The sequence below is a fragment of the Cynocephalus volans genome, chromosome 1 (genome assembly GCF_027409185.1).
Source record: "Cynocephalus volans isolate mCynVol1 chromosome 1, mCynVol1.pri, whole genome shotgun sequence".
Lineage (NCBI taxonomy): Eukaryota > Metazoa > Chordata > Mammalia > Dermoptera > Cynocephalidae > Cynocephalus > Cynocephalus volans.
The window spans coordinates 283,425,551-283,438,051 of record NC_084460.1 but is presented as its reverse complement, the minus strand read 5'-3'; the positions used below and the strand labels follow the sequence as shown (position 1 = coordinate 283,438,051).

Genomic DNA, 12,501 nt, shown 5'->3' with positions numbered 1-12,501 from the left:
ATTTTTCAGCTTCCCTTCCAAAGTGACTGTGAAGATTAAGTGAAATACAGTCATGCATCGCTCAACAACAGGGATACATTCTGAGAGTATCGTCATTAGGTCATTCCGTCCTTATGCAAACATCATAGAGTGTACTTACACAAAGCTAGATGGTGTAACCTACCACGTGCCTAGGCTATACGGTATAGCCATAATAATCTTATGGGGCCACCGTCATACCTGCAGTTCATCGTTGACAGAAATGTCATCGTGCAGTGCATGACTGTAATGCAAAGTTACTTACTATACGAATGTGACATCTCTGACAATTGACTGACAAACTCTGAAAAAGATGCAGAGGTTTCAAGCAACAATCATTCTAATTCAGACTTCTACCCCTTCAAGAAGACAGAAGCAAACATATACTGTCTAGGTAAATCTCTGAGGTCCCATTGCTTTTAAACCTGGAAGGAAATCTGATTTAAGCCTCATCCCATATATTGAAAGATTTTTGGCTAATTTCCAGGGTTCTTACATGGTCAACCCTTGCTCAGATTTCCTGTTCCTGGTGATCTCTCAAACTGCCACACCTCTCCTTCTGCGGCTTCTGTCTTCTTTCTGTTCTGTACCAAGCTAAATGTACTTTTGCCTCAAACCTCCAAAGCACCACCCACACTAAAGCTGCTGCATATTGCAAACTTTTACTGGTGAGTGTAAAAGTTTGCAATATGCAGCAGCTTGGTGAGTGTAGAGGGAGTTATGTCACAGCACCACAAACAACCTAAAACTAGAGCTCCTGGGCCATTTCCACCCCAGGGTCTCCCTCACTCAGGCCTGTCCTTTCAGCATCCCACTCCCCCATCAAATGGCTTCTGTCTCAGTGTCACTCCTCCTCCCGCATCCACTTTTCTGTGTTCTCTCACTTTTATTCTGCAGAGTACTTCTGATTTCCCTTTGTCTCATCTCCTTTCAAATCATTCTCTAGAGTTGCGGGTGGGGTGGGGAGGCTTCATCTTTCACACCAAATAGGGCATTAGAGCAGTCTCCTAAACAAAGAGACATGTCCCCTAACTGAAGATGTCACTGGCTTAGCAAGTCAACTCAGCTGCTGTCCTTCTCAGCTCAATAGATATTTTCTTTCCTCCTGTTCTACATGCACGTGCTGGTGAAGGAGGGGGAGGGGCTTGAGATTTTCTTGAATTATCCAGACTATTTCTTTCACTTAGTGCTTGATTTTACACGGCTGGAGAAAGCCTGTGCTTCGGCTCTCCCGCTGTTTCCCATGTCTGCGTAATGAAAGAACAGCTGATCCCCGGTTTTTAAAATCCGGCAAAATAGCCAATAGCTTAAATGTACAAATTGAAGTTATTCCACTGTTCCAGACTGGGTCAATGGCCAATTAGGTGGCTGTGAGAGGTATAGTCCGTACTCAGGTGAGGATCCCTCAGCTGCAAAAACAACAGAGGGAGTAAGTGTGGATCAGCCACAAGAATCAGCTGAACCTGTTTTCTGACAATTAACTCTGAGAGTCAGGACATACGGTCCTTGGTTTGGCTTTCTGAGTGATCACAGGAGAATCACGGTGTAGGGATATGTGACAGCAGATCTGAGTTCAAATGTGAACACTGCCTCTTCCCAGCATGGAGACTTTGGGTACTTCATCTGGAAACTGCCTTCAATCATTTCTGGAGCAAGGTAGAAGATGGATAGATGGATGGGAATTCATCTGTAAAAGGGCAATAATAATGCCCACCCTGCCTATTTTCAACGGTTATTGAATATCTGAAAGCCAGAAAAGACACTGTTAAATTTCTCTAGAAAGGCAAATACCTGTGCATTTCTAAAGGGCCACTACTAATGGAAGTCCTGTAGTAGCAGACGACACCTCTTCGGAACAAGGCAAAAAGACAGCAAAACCCACTGCCCCTGCTAGGTACCACCCCTGCTCATCCCCTCCCATATTCCACATTTGCCATTCAACAGTTCCCACCCTGTCCTTTATCCTAAAGCTGTACTTGTTGAAGGCTCTGTGACCACTCCAGCTCTTTCCTTTGAGGATAATAATACTGCTGCTGCCGCTTCATTATTATGCTAATCGAGCTTGGTCTGAGCTGCTTTCATAACTGCCACTTTAAAGCTCCCAGGAGGAGAGGCCTCCAGAGCAATTTGCATTGCACAGGGTGAATATTAATGAAGGATGAGTCCGGAGGAGTTGTTTTTGAACCTGGCCGTCAGGTAAAGGGGCCCAGCTTTCACTGCCATAAATAAGTAAACAACCAACCAAACAAACAACAAGATTATGAAACTCAAAGGAGAGGGACAGAGATTCAAAGGAGGGAAAGGGAGGAGACTGCTGCTCTGTGTAGTCTGCATGGCTTTTATCAAACCGAGGATAATTGTCCCTATTTTAGAGATGAGAAACTTAGGCTTCATAATTGTGAAGAGACTTAACCAGGGCTTACTGTTCCTCAGTGACAAGGTGTCACCCACTTCAGCATGCAAGCCAGCCAGTGACAAAGCAGAGAAGCCATGTTAGGTCAAGCTGCTGGAGGTAAGAAACTAGATGGTGACAGGGCAAAGTTAAGTTGGATGCCTTCTAAACATGAGCCCCAAGAATGGGGGAATAAAATGCAGAGCTGTCTTCTGTCTTAATAAAAAGCTATAATAAGCAACCCTTGTGCTGGCTTTTGCTGTTCCTCCATGGCATATGGAAAAGTGAAGGGGAAAGAAGACCTGCAGTTCCCACAGGCATTTCTGGACAAGTGAGAGACAGTGGGAGAGGAAAGGCCCCTGTCCTGGCAGCATGAGTGGGGTGGAGATGAATCTCCCTTCCTTCCCACTGAAAACAGGAAGCTGGATTAAAGGGGGAAGTCTGTGCCCCTCCCAGTCCCCACAGGCCAGGGGTCCACCAGGGATCTCTCATGATCAGTCCATCTCAATAGCTCTCATACTTCTTCAGGGATTCCCAGTCCCCTGTGCTTCTAGCCCAAAGCAGAAGAAATCTTGCAAAAAGCATAGCTAGTTGCTGTTCCCATGAGTTAGAGGTAATACAATATTCTGTGTCCTTCTCACTGAGAAGTCTGTGGCCCTTAAATCTTTCCAATCAAGCATGCACAGCCCTCATTTATATCAAGAACATGGTTTAATCCTCTCACTAGCGAAATAAACACTTGTGTGGTGCACTACTCAAGAGTCCTTTCCAGCCCCTTCTCTCTTTGCTGGCAGAGGCCTGAGCATTCTCCAGCTGCTTGAAGGAACCCTTCCTTCCTCCCCTATGTCTTCAGCCAAGGACACTCACCTCCCATCCCAAGGGTAAATGTTAAATGTTGATTAGTTTAAGCCAATCATGTTGCTTCCATGCACTTGCCAGTGACAGATTTAGTCCCAGGCATACAAGGTAACCCTAGCCCCCAAAATGTGAGAAGAGTGTTGTGGGAATGTTTCCAGTGTTCTAGAAAGGGGACACAAGCAAGGGACTTTGCCTTCTTCCTGCACTTGAACGTGGTCAATGCTTTGAGCTGTGGCAGCCACAAGTAAAATCAATTATACAGATAAAGCCAAGAGAATCATGGAGAGACCAACAGAAGCCTGACATCCCTGAGCTGCTGATGCCACCAACTCTGGAACCACCTCCTGGGGTCTTCTTGTTATGTGAGATCATGAAATTTTCATTACTGTTTAGGCCATTTTAATCTGGATGTCCTGACACTTGTAAACAAAATTGTGCTGACATACCTCCTTGTTCCTTTATAACAGAATCTCAGTTTTGTTTGGTAACCTCTACCCCTCTAGACTATGTGACTAGCTAAACTAATAGTGGCAGTTACATTTCCTTACCAGGAATTGGTATAGGGTGTAAATGTGACCCAAATCTGCCAATGAAATTGGATGGAGGTCTTCTGGAGGCTTTTAGGAAAGATTTCTTGCTTTAGAAGCGAAAAAAAAAAAGACACAGGAAGACAGATTTTTCTTCCCCTGCTGAATATCCTCATGCTTGGACGTCTCCTGCATGGAGGGGCAGCAGCTATCTTGCAACTGGGGCACTGGTCTGAGGACCAAGTTAATGTGCTGAGGTTGGTGAATTCTAGTTGTTAAAGGAATTTCAAGTTGAGTTTTCAATTACATAGCCATGTAATGATGAGTTTTAGCCTTATAGTGTAGGAATGCACTATTTGCAGTTCTCTATCCAGTCACTTATCTTCCAAATATTGAGTGGGAGAGAAAGGGGTGGTGTTGGGAAAATAGAATAGTTTGGTCAGGGCCCTCACCTTGGGTCCCATTGGGTGTGATTTAGCACATCCTTTGTAAGCAAAGTGTCTGTGTGTGTGTGTGTGTGTGTGTGTGTGTGTGTGTGTGTGTGTGTGTGTGTGTGCGCGCGCGCGCGCGCGCATGGAGTTAGTGCACATGGGCACCAATGTATCGGTTTTGTTGCTATTCTTGTGTTCTTCAGAGAGAGAGAGAGGGAGGGAGAGAGGTACAAAGGAGTTTAGTGAAGCAGGCAGGAGGGCGTCCACCTCGGGTGTCCGCCCAGCGCAGCCATGCTTTCCAACCTATAGCTTCCAAGGACCTGTTTGCCGGTTACCTAGCTCATAGACCTGCATGAAGGGGTCTGAGGACCCAGCCTGGCGTATGAAGGGTTTGTGACCCAGTCTGTGAATGGACTTGAGGGGTCTGTGAGCTCCAGACCCAGCCCTAGCTCAACAATCGGCCCAGTCTGCAGGATGACCAGCAGGTGAAAGAGCCCGACAACTGGTGTGGTCGCCTAGCTTTACAGGTGGTATAGCAGCCAAATAAAAGGAACGTGCAGACACTGACATCCTATTCTATCTAGGCTACAGGAGTAGTGAGGGTCAGTTAAAGATGTACCATTAATATTTGTGGCAATTACAAATTACCGTGGAGCTTATGTGTTTTTATTTTATTATGACTTCTGCCTTCTTTTTTATTTAATCATCACTAAATTTTTTATAGGGAAGAAGGAAGGCAAGGACAGATTAAGAAAACCTGTAAAATGCATTCCATCTTTAAAAGATGGATTTCATTACTCACATGCTTATAAAATGCTTTTATGAGTATCAAGTCCCTTCATACTCCTCCCCTACCAAAATGGTTTGAATTCTGTGAAAACCTGGGTGGATTCATAAACATGTATACTGCACACAATTGTTATCTAGAGTGTGTGTTGGGTTAGAACGTGGTCAAGGACCACTGCCCCAGCCTGTGGTCAAACGACCATTCCAACCTTGGCTGCTAGTCACTGGGCTCTAGAAGCACCAAATGCTTCTAGCCCATGCAAAAGCAAAGTGGGGATGATTATAATTTTAATTAACAAGAGTTTGAGTGGCTGCTATTGATCGTCAACAATACAATTATGCCAGACAGATATAATCATCTCAGCAAAAAAATACATTTTGTAATCCTTTATCTTCTTTTCCAAAGAGAAAGAAACATCACCTTCATAAGCCAGTTTAATCATCATTTGGACTAGATCGACTAATGTGGTTTGGGCCTGTAGAGGCTTGTACAGTCAATTCCCAGGTCATAAAAAGGGGTTCTAACACAGAAAATAAAATAAAATATACATATACATAGAAAGATAGCTCTCCACTGCCTTATGAAGTCAAAGAGTTCATTCTTTTAAGAAACAAAATAGTATAGTACAAAGAGCATTTGTCTAAGACCAAAAGCCCTGCATGACTCTGATTTTATCTGTAAGCAGCTACATGTCATGGGCAAGTCACTTTGTCTCTCTGGATCTCACAACCCAGTCTTGTATTCTCCAAAAAGATATGTCTAAGTCCTAATCCCTGGTACCTGTGAATGTGGCCTCATTGGGAAGTAAGGTCTTTGCAGATGTAACAAAGTTCAGGATCTCAAAACAAGATCATCCTGGGAGCAAAAGGAGACAGAAAATAAGGTAGTAAAGCAATATTGAATTACATGTTGTGATCAGTTCTATACAGTAAATAGTGCAGGGTCAGACAATGATAACAGGGAATCTGAGATACGGGAGGGCCTTTCCATGGATGTACATTATTAAAAGTCACATCAGTTTAATAACAATAAGAAAACCAAAAAATGGAAAACTGGGGGGACAGGAGAAGAGGCCCCTGGACCAGAGGTACAGGGAGCCCTGTTCATGGCACCAGGTCTGGCTGCAGAGTCCGCTTATTGCTGTTGCTAGGAGGTCGGGGGGCAGTGAACGTCCTGTGGAAGCCACCATTCATCTGGGTCAGGGACCCTTACTTCCGAGGTGTGATCAGCTTTTGTATGCCCCAGATCTTGTCCAGCAGGCCCGAGATGAAGGCCTCAGTGGGTTTGTAACAATCAGCAGCCCCCTGACCCTGGCAACCCGGGTACCATCACCCTCCCGTCCAGGAGCTCATCCACGTCAGTCTCCCGCTCTGGGATCTCCTCCTCCTGGCAGTTGTAGGTGCGCGTGAGCTGCTCCAGGGTCCACTCCTCCAGTTGAGGTGCTTCCGTAGCTCCTTGTAGCATACTGGACAGTGACCTTCACTTGGCACCTCACTGGGCCCTCCACAACCACACCACCAAGGCCCTCACCTGCAGCCCCAAGGAGGCCTGGAAGTTAGACGCAGGGCCCTGGGTTGCCACTGCCCAGCCTGGGGACTGGGACCACCAACACCATGCCCCAGCTGGGCCACTCTCTGCCCTGGCGGCCGACAGGGCCACATGTGCGTAGGGCCCCACTCTGAGCTACTGCCTGCAGGACACCCACCGGCTGGCTCCAATCCACTGGCTTGGGTTAGCTCACAGGCTCAGCTCCGCAGGGTCTGTGATCATGGAGAGGGTGGCAGCAGGGGCTCCATGGATGTATTTAAAAGCCTGTGATATTTAAGGTCTGAAAATGGAAGGGAGGCACCCAGGCAGAGAGCAAGGAAGTGGGTAGGGGAGCATTCCAGACAAAGGGAACCTCATGTCAAAGCCCAGTGTGGGAGAAGGAAGCCAGTGCATCCAAGGAATTGGAAGGTAGTCAGTGTGGAAAGAGTGTAGGACGGGGGAAGAAGGTACAAAATGCCCTGGAGAAGTAAACAGGGGCCAGACCTTGCAAGGTCATGATAACATGTCTGGGTTTTATTAAATGTGCAATGGAAAGCTGCTGAAATGTTTTTAGCAATTTGTGTTTATACAAAAAAGTACTCTGGAGGCTGTGTAGAGAACAGATTGGAAAGGGGCAGGAATAAATGTAGGAGATCATTAGGAGGCTCTTGGTGTTATCCAAGAGAGACAGGACAGGGCTTGGACAGGGCTTAATGAAACAGATGGAAAGCAGTGGATGGATTGGGCGCATTTCCACTAAGAGACAGCTAGGAACGGCTGTCTTCAACCCACTGTGCATTCCCTTCTTGTTCATTTGCGGTGCAGTCAGACCATCTTCTGAGTGAAATCACCAGAGAGAGAGGTCCACGCAGTTAGCCCTTGTTGTGCTTTTAGTCCAAATAGCCAGGGAAGGAAAAGAAATGTTCACACACACCAACACTTGGAATATGAACTTGGATTCATTCTGGAATTTCACAAGAAACCCAAATTATTGCCTTCGTACATTGATATTATTGCTTCATTTCAGAGACCTGGGCTTAACAGCTACCAAAGAGGCCAAGGCAAACTAATCAGCATTTAAAGAACAAGGGTGGTAAAGCTGTCGTTCCAGGACATTCCAGAAGCACCACCAGATATGAGGGTGTAGAAACCAGTGCATGGGAGGAACAGTAGCAGAAACAGGTTCTTAACTGGGAAATGAGAATACTCAGGGGACACCTGGCAAGTTTTTGAAGAACTCTGACAAAGAGTCCAGTTCTGTGTAGCTGCCAAGTGCAGATGTACCACCCATGGTAGAAGTTGCAAGAGGCAGCCAAGTGGAGAGATTTCAAACCATCAGAGCAGCCGCAATGGGCTGTACTGCCTTACAGTGGCCATCTCCAGAGGTAGTTAGGCAGATGGGAGAATACCGCCTACCAGGAATTTTGCAGGATTCATATATCTGGTATGGGCTGGATGGCCTCTAAGGGCCTATTAATCTTCCTTTTAGCAGCTGTTCATGTGTATGATCACAGGGAACCACAGGTTGGATGAAGATCCATTTCTCCGAAACATTCCCCAGCCATTTGAAAGAAGACCGTCCAACACCAAATTCTTTCTTTCTTCTCCTGAGCAGCATATCAGCTGATGTTGCACAAACTTCCATAATAAACAAAGCTTCTGCCGAAGAACTTGGCAATATCTCGGTCTCTTGATCATTCCTTTCAACCGGTTCCACTGCCAAGTGGAATCAGGGCTCTCGCCGGTGTCTGCAGACAGAGCTGCCTCACTAACCTTGCCGTGCAAGGAACCACATCAAAAACTTGTCGTGTTACAATGCCTTTCCCCAAATGATGCTAAGTTGGGCCGTGCTCCTGGTGCACATGTGAGGCATCATTAAATATCATGACAGGATGTGAGCAAAACATCAGGAGCCTTCGGGGATCAAAGAAGCACAGCACAGTTGAAAAGCAGCTCTTTAATAGCGGGGTGGGAGCAGGAAGTTTCCCTTTGTTAGACAGCAGCCCTAATGACTTCTCCCTAATTATGTTACATGTGTCTGCACCTCACAGTCAAGGCCTCCTCAGTGTCTGGGTCCCCTCCTGTCAACTTTGCAGCCCTTGAGGTCATAAAAGCCAAGGGGAGTCTGCTGCTGGAAAGCTGGTTTTGTAGCTGGGTTTTGGGGCTTTGGACATACAAACAAACTCTCATTATATTTTAGCAGTAAAACTGGGTACTAAAGAGTAACAGTCCTTTCTCAAGTGAATTCCTGCTTGTTTCATCATCTTTTAATCCTGGGGGACCATCACATTAGTATTTAAGATTAAAGATGGCATCTCACTTTTAAACAGAGAGCTAAAGAGATCCAAGCTGTATTTCAGGAGTGGGCAGATGGTGTGTCCAATTTTTCAGCTGAACCTGTATCAAGACTGAAAATAATTGGACTCCAGGCAGTCTAATGGGTGCCACAGTAGTCCCTGAAGGCCACCAAAATGGCCAGACCGGCCACACCACATCCTCAAAGACTTCCCTCTTCTAGGTCCCTGCAAAACACCTACTCTGTGGACCACTCATTTTGATACTTAATCAGACACATCTTTGCCTTGTCATTATCTGTTCTTGCATGCATCTATCTCTCCCCAACTTGATCCAAAGCTACTTATGATGGTTTGGTTGGGTTGGTTTGGTTTGGTTTGGGTACATCTCTTCAGACTCCAATTGGGAGTTATGCAAATAGCAGATAATAAATAGGTGGATGAATGGATGGATAGATAGATGAATGTACAAAAATAGGCACTGCTGTGTCCTAATCATTATCTACCATTTTAAGATGTGAATCCACAGCCTCCCAAGTGGGTTGTGTGGCTGCTTTGATCACATCTGCCGTATCTGAACCTTTGTTCAGAGGAGCCCGAGCCTTAGGTTAATTTCTATCACAGGAAACTTTTCTCCCTAGTACCCTAGTGCTGCACACTGTGGCAGCTCATGAATATTCCAGCATTATAAATCTGAACTCTGGCCTTTGGAAAAGACGCATGAAAAACCTCCCTGGTAGAGTTTTTTTTAACTCTTACGTAACCTATTTCTTCAGGCCTCCTTGTGGCCCATCACCACCCATTGTAACTGCCACCCAGTGTTTGCACACCTGGCTTTGGGAGCAGTACTCTGTGAGGGGCAGTGTAGCATAGTGGGCATCACCCCCTCGGAGTTGGACAAGTCTGAGTTTAAAAGCTGACTCTGCCACTTTCTAGCTATGGGGCTCTGGATGGAATACATGACAACCTCTCTGAGCCTCAGTTTTCTCCTCTGCAGATTAACCTCCCTCACTCTGCAGTGGTGAAGGTTTAAGGAGAGAATGTGTGCACAGGCCCAGCATGCAGCAATCTGCTGAATAAACAGCCACTATTATTACTATTCCCTGGTGGAACAGCTTGTTCTTCAGGATTCACAGTGCCTAGCGTGGGTGCCCACCCACAAAAGACAAAAAAAAAAAACATATATGCACACAAACATTTCCATATACATTAACACAAAGCAGCTGGCAAGCATCAGGCTTTTATGAAAATGTTAAAGAACTGCCCAGATGCAGGGTGCCATTAGGATTTGACTGCTGGCCCCAAACGGTCCTTAGCACCTTCATCAGGAAAACAAAACACAGTCATGAAAGCTGACATTTACTTTTACTTAGGGAAAGGCAGACAAGTCCCACTCTATTTCTCTCCAGCAACAAGGCAACCACTTCACTCTGCCAGAAGCAGGAAGGGAAGACAGCCTGACACTGCAGGTTGTTATTGCTTGTGATTCTGCCTCAGTTTTCTCCCCTGTGAAATGGGACCACGCACACCTCTCTTAATTACATAGTTTAGTACTGGCACAGTTGCCGGCACAAAGAAGACACTCAGCTAGTATATGCTGAACTGTTGCTGGTCCCAGGCAGCTGAAGGCGTGTTTGCCAGCACTATATAGAATTTTAAGACTTAAATTCATTTCAACATTTGAAAAGATGTTAAAACTCCAGCTTCTTTTGGATAAAGTTCTGGGTTGATTGATTGGGTGGGGCTGAAAAAATGAAGAGGCAAGAGTACAGAAACATCTAATGTTCGAATTTGCTCCTGAGAAGAAACCTGTTTAGAATGTTGCTTGTTGTGCTTGACAGGTCACTGTTGTTAGGCGATCACAAAGGCTCCCCGGTATGTGGTCCATTTGGGAACAATAAAAAAACTACAAGGGCCAGGACCTGCTCCAAGATGAACATTTTTAGTTTCTCCTTTGAAGCCAACGTTAGATTGTTGGCACTGGAACTAACGGCTGCCTCAGTCTGGAGCTGTGTTTTATCTTGAGATGCAAATTTGCCGTGCAAACACACACACAGCTCTCTCACGTTGGTGCAGCTCTGTGCTGCACTGCTCTGATGCCGCATCCTCAGCGAGCTCAGGAGGACCCTTCTCGCTGCTGACCCTCCCTCTGGGGCCCTATCTGCCTCCTCAGCCACCAATGGAGAAGCTTGGGAAGCCTGATCAAATTCTGGCCTCCAGCTATGCCACTGTCACCAAGTCAGCATAGAGCTCTGTGGGCACTGAACCCAAATTCTCTCCCAGTGCAAGAAATCCTTTCACTGTCACTCTGACTCATATCCCTACAGTCGTTAAATGAACTTGTCTATTGACAGGGAGCTCACTCCTTCACCACAAAGACCATTCTGCAGCTGAGCAGCTCTGACTGGAGAATATTTTTTATACTGAGGTGAAATATGATACCACATTTCCTACTTACTGGTCTTAGTTCTGCCCATTGGAATACTAAGAATACAATAAGTTAATATCTCAGAAGATCAAAAGATATTGAGTGCACCACAAACCCCAATTTTTTTTATTTTGAATATAAAAACCAAGTTACAAAATTCAGATAGCTCTCCTTCTCCCCTTCCCTTCTTCTCTCTTCTTTAAAAAATATTTATTAGTATCTATCCTTTTTCTCTCTCCCTGCCTCCCTGCCTCCTTCCCTCCCTTCTTTCTTTCTTTTTTTCCTTCCTTCATCAAAACAGCATTAGGCAAGCCCAAATGAGATAGGAGCCCTGGGGGAGGCAGAGCCAAGCTGGTTTCAGGGCCCATGCACAAGGGGTCAGGAGTCAGAGAGCTGAGAGGTCAACTACATAGAGGGGGACTGATATAAGAGGAGCCAGGTTTCTCTCAATCAAGAAAGGAGATACAAATATGGAAAGAGAGAACTAGAATGTACCCCATATGTTGCATTGGAATTGGAAGCATCAATATGGTACTCATGGTTTTCAATATTATATGAAATAAATATAGATGTAGATTGTGTATATTACACAATGTGTAATTTCCTAGCTCTCTTCATGGATAGGGCCTAAAGGCAGTGACATCCCACTTGCAATGAGCACATCTATCACCCAGATCTTAGTTTCTAAATATAATTCTCCACTGAAAGGAATCAGGGCTTCTTTGGAGAAAGGTTGATTCCAGGCCTAGGGCAGGGAAAGCAGAAGATTTGCCTGCAATATCTTGAGCTGCCAAAAAGTAAGGAAGTGCTCAAAGAGTGATGGACACATGTCAAACGGATATAGGAGCCAGTTTGGATGGGCTCTCACTAGCCAAATCTGGGAAAACCAGAGCATCCAAATAAATTATGATAGTAACAGATTGCAGCCGTTGAATAAAATAGGAACCCATAAGTCCATACAGATATAGATTTTTAAATGAATAAACAAATGAAAAGAAGGAAAGCTTTGTCTTGTGGTAGAAAGGCAACTACTAAATGTAAGAGTCATAGCATTAGAAATTCACCATTTGGTAACCACCATAGCGACAATTAATTCAGGCAAAACACATCAAGAGATGCTACAACTGGTGGCTGAAGGTGGACTGAGTGATGGGATTTTACACAGTATCAATGTACTTCCCCACAAGATATTAATTAATACCAAGGGGCTGGGGTAACTTCACAGTGGAGAAATCTGTA

The 12,501-nt window shown here is 45.3% G+C and overlaps 1 pseudogene; it reads right to left on the bottom strand.

The window, feature by feature from the left end:
- Nucleotides 1–6,221: 6,221 nt before the first annotated feature.
- Nucleotides 6,222–7,831, bottom strand: LOC134369847 (protein phosphatase 1 regulatory subunit 14B-like; annotated as a pseudogene).
- Between the last annotated feature and the right edge of the window lie 4,670 nt (nucleotides 7,832–12,501).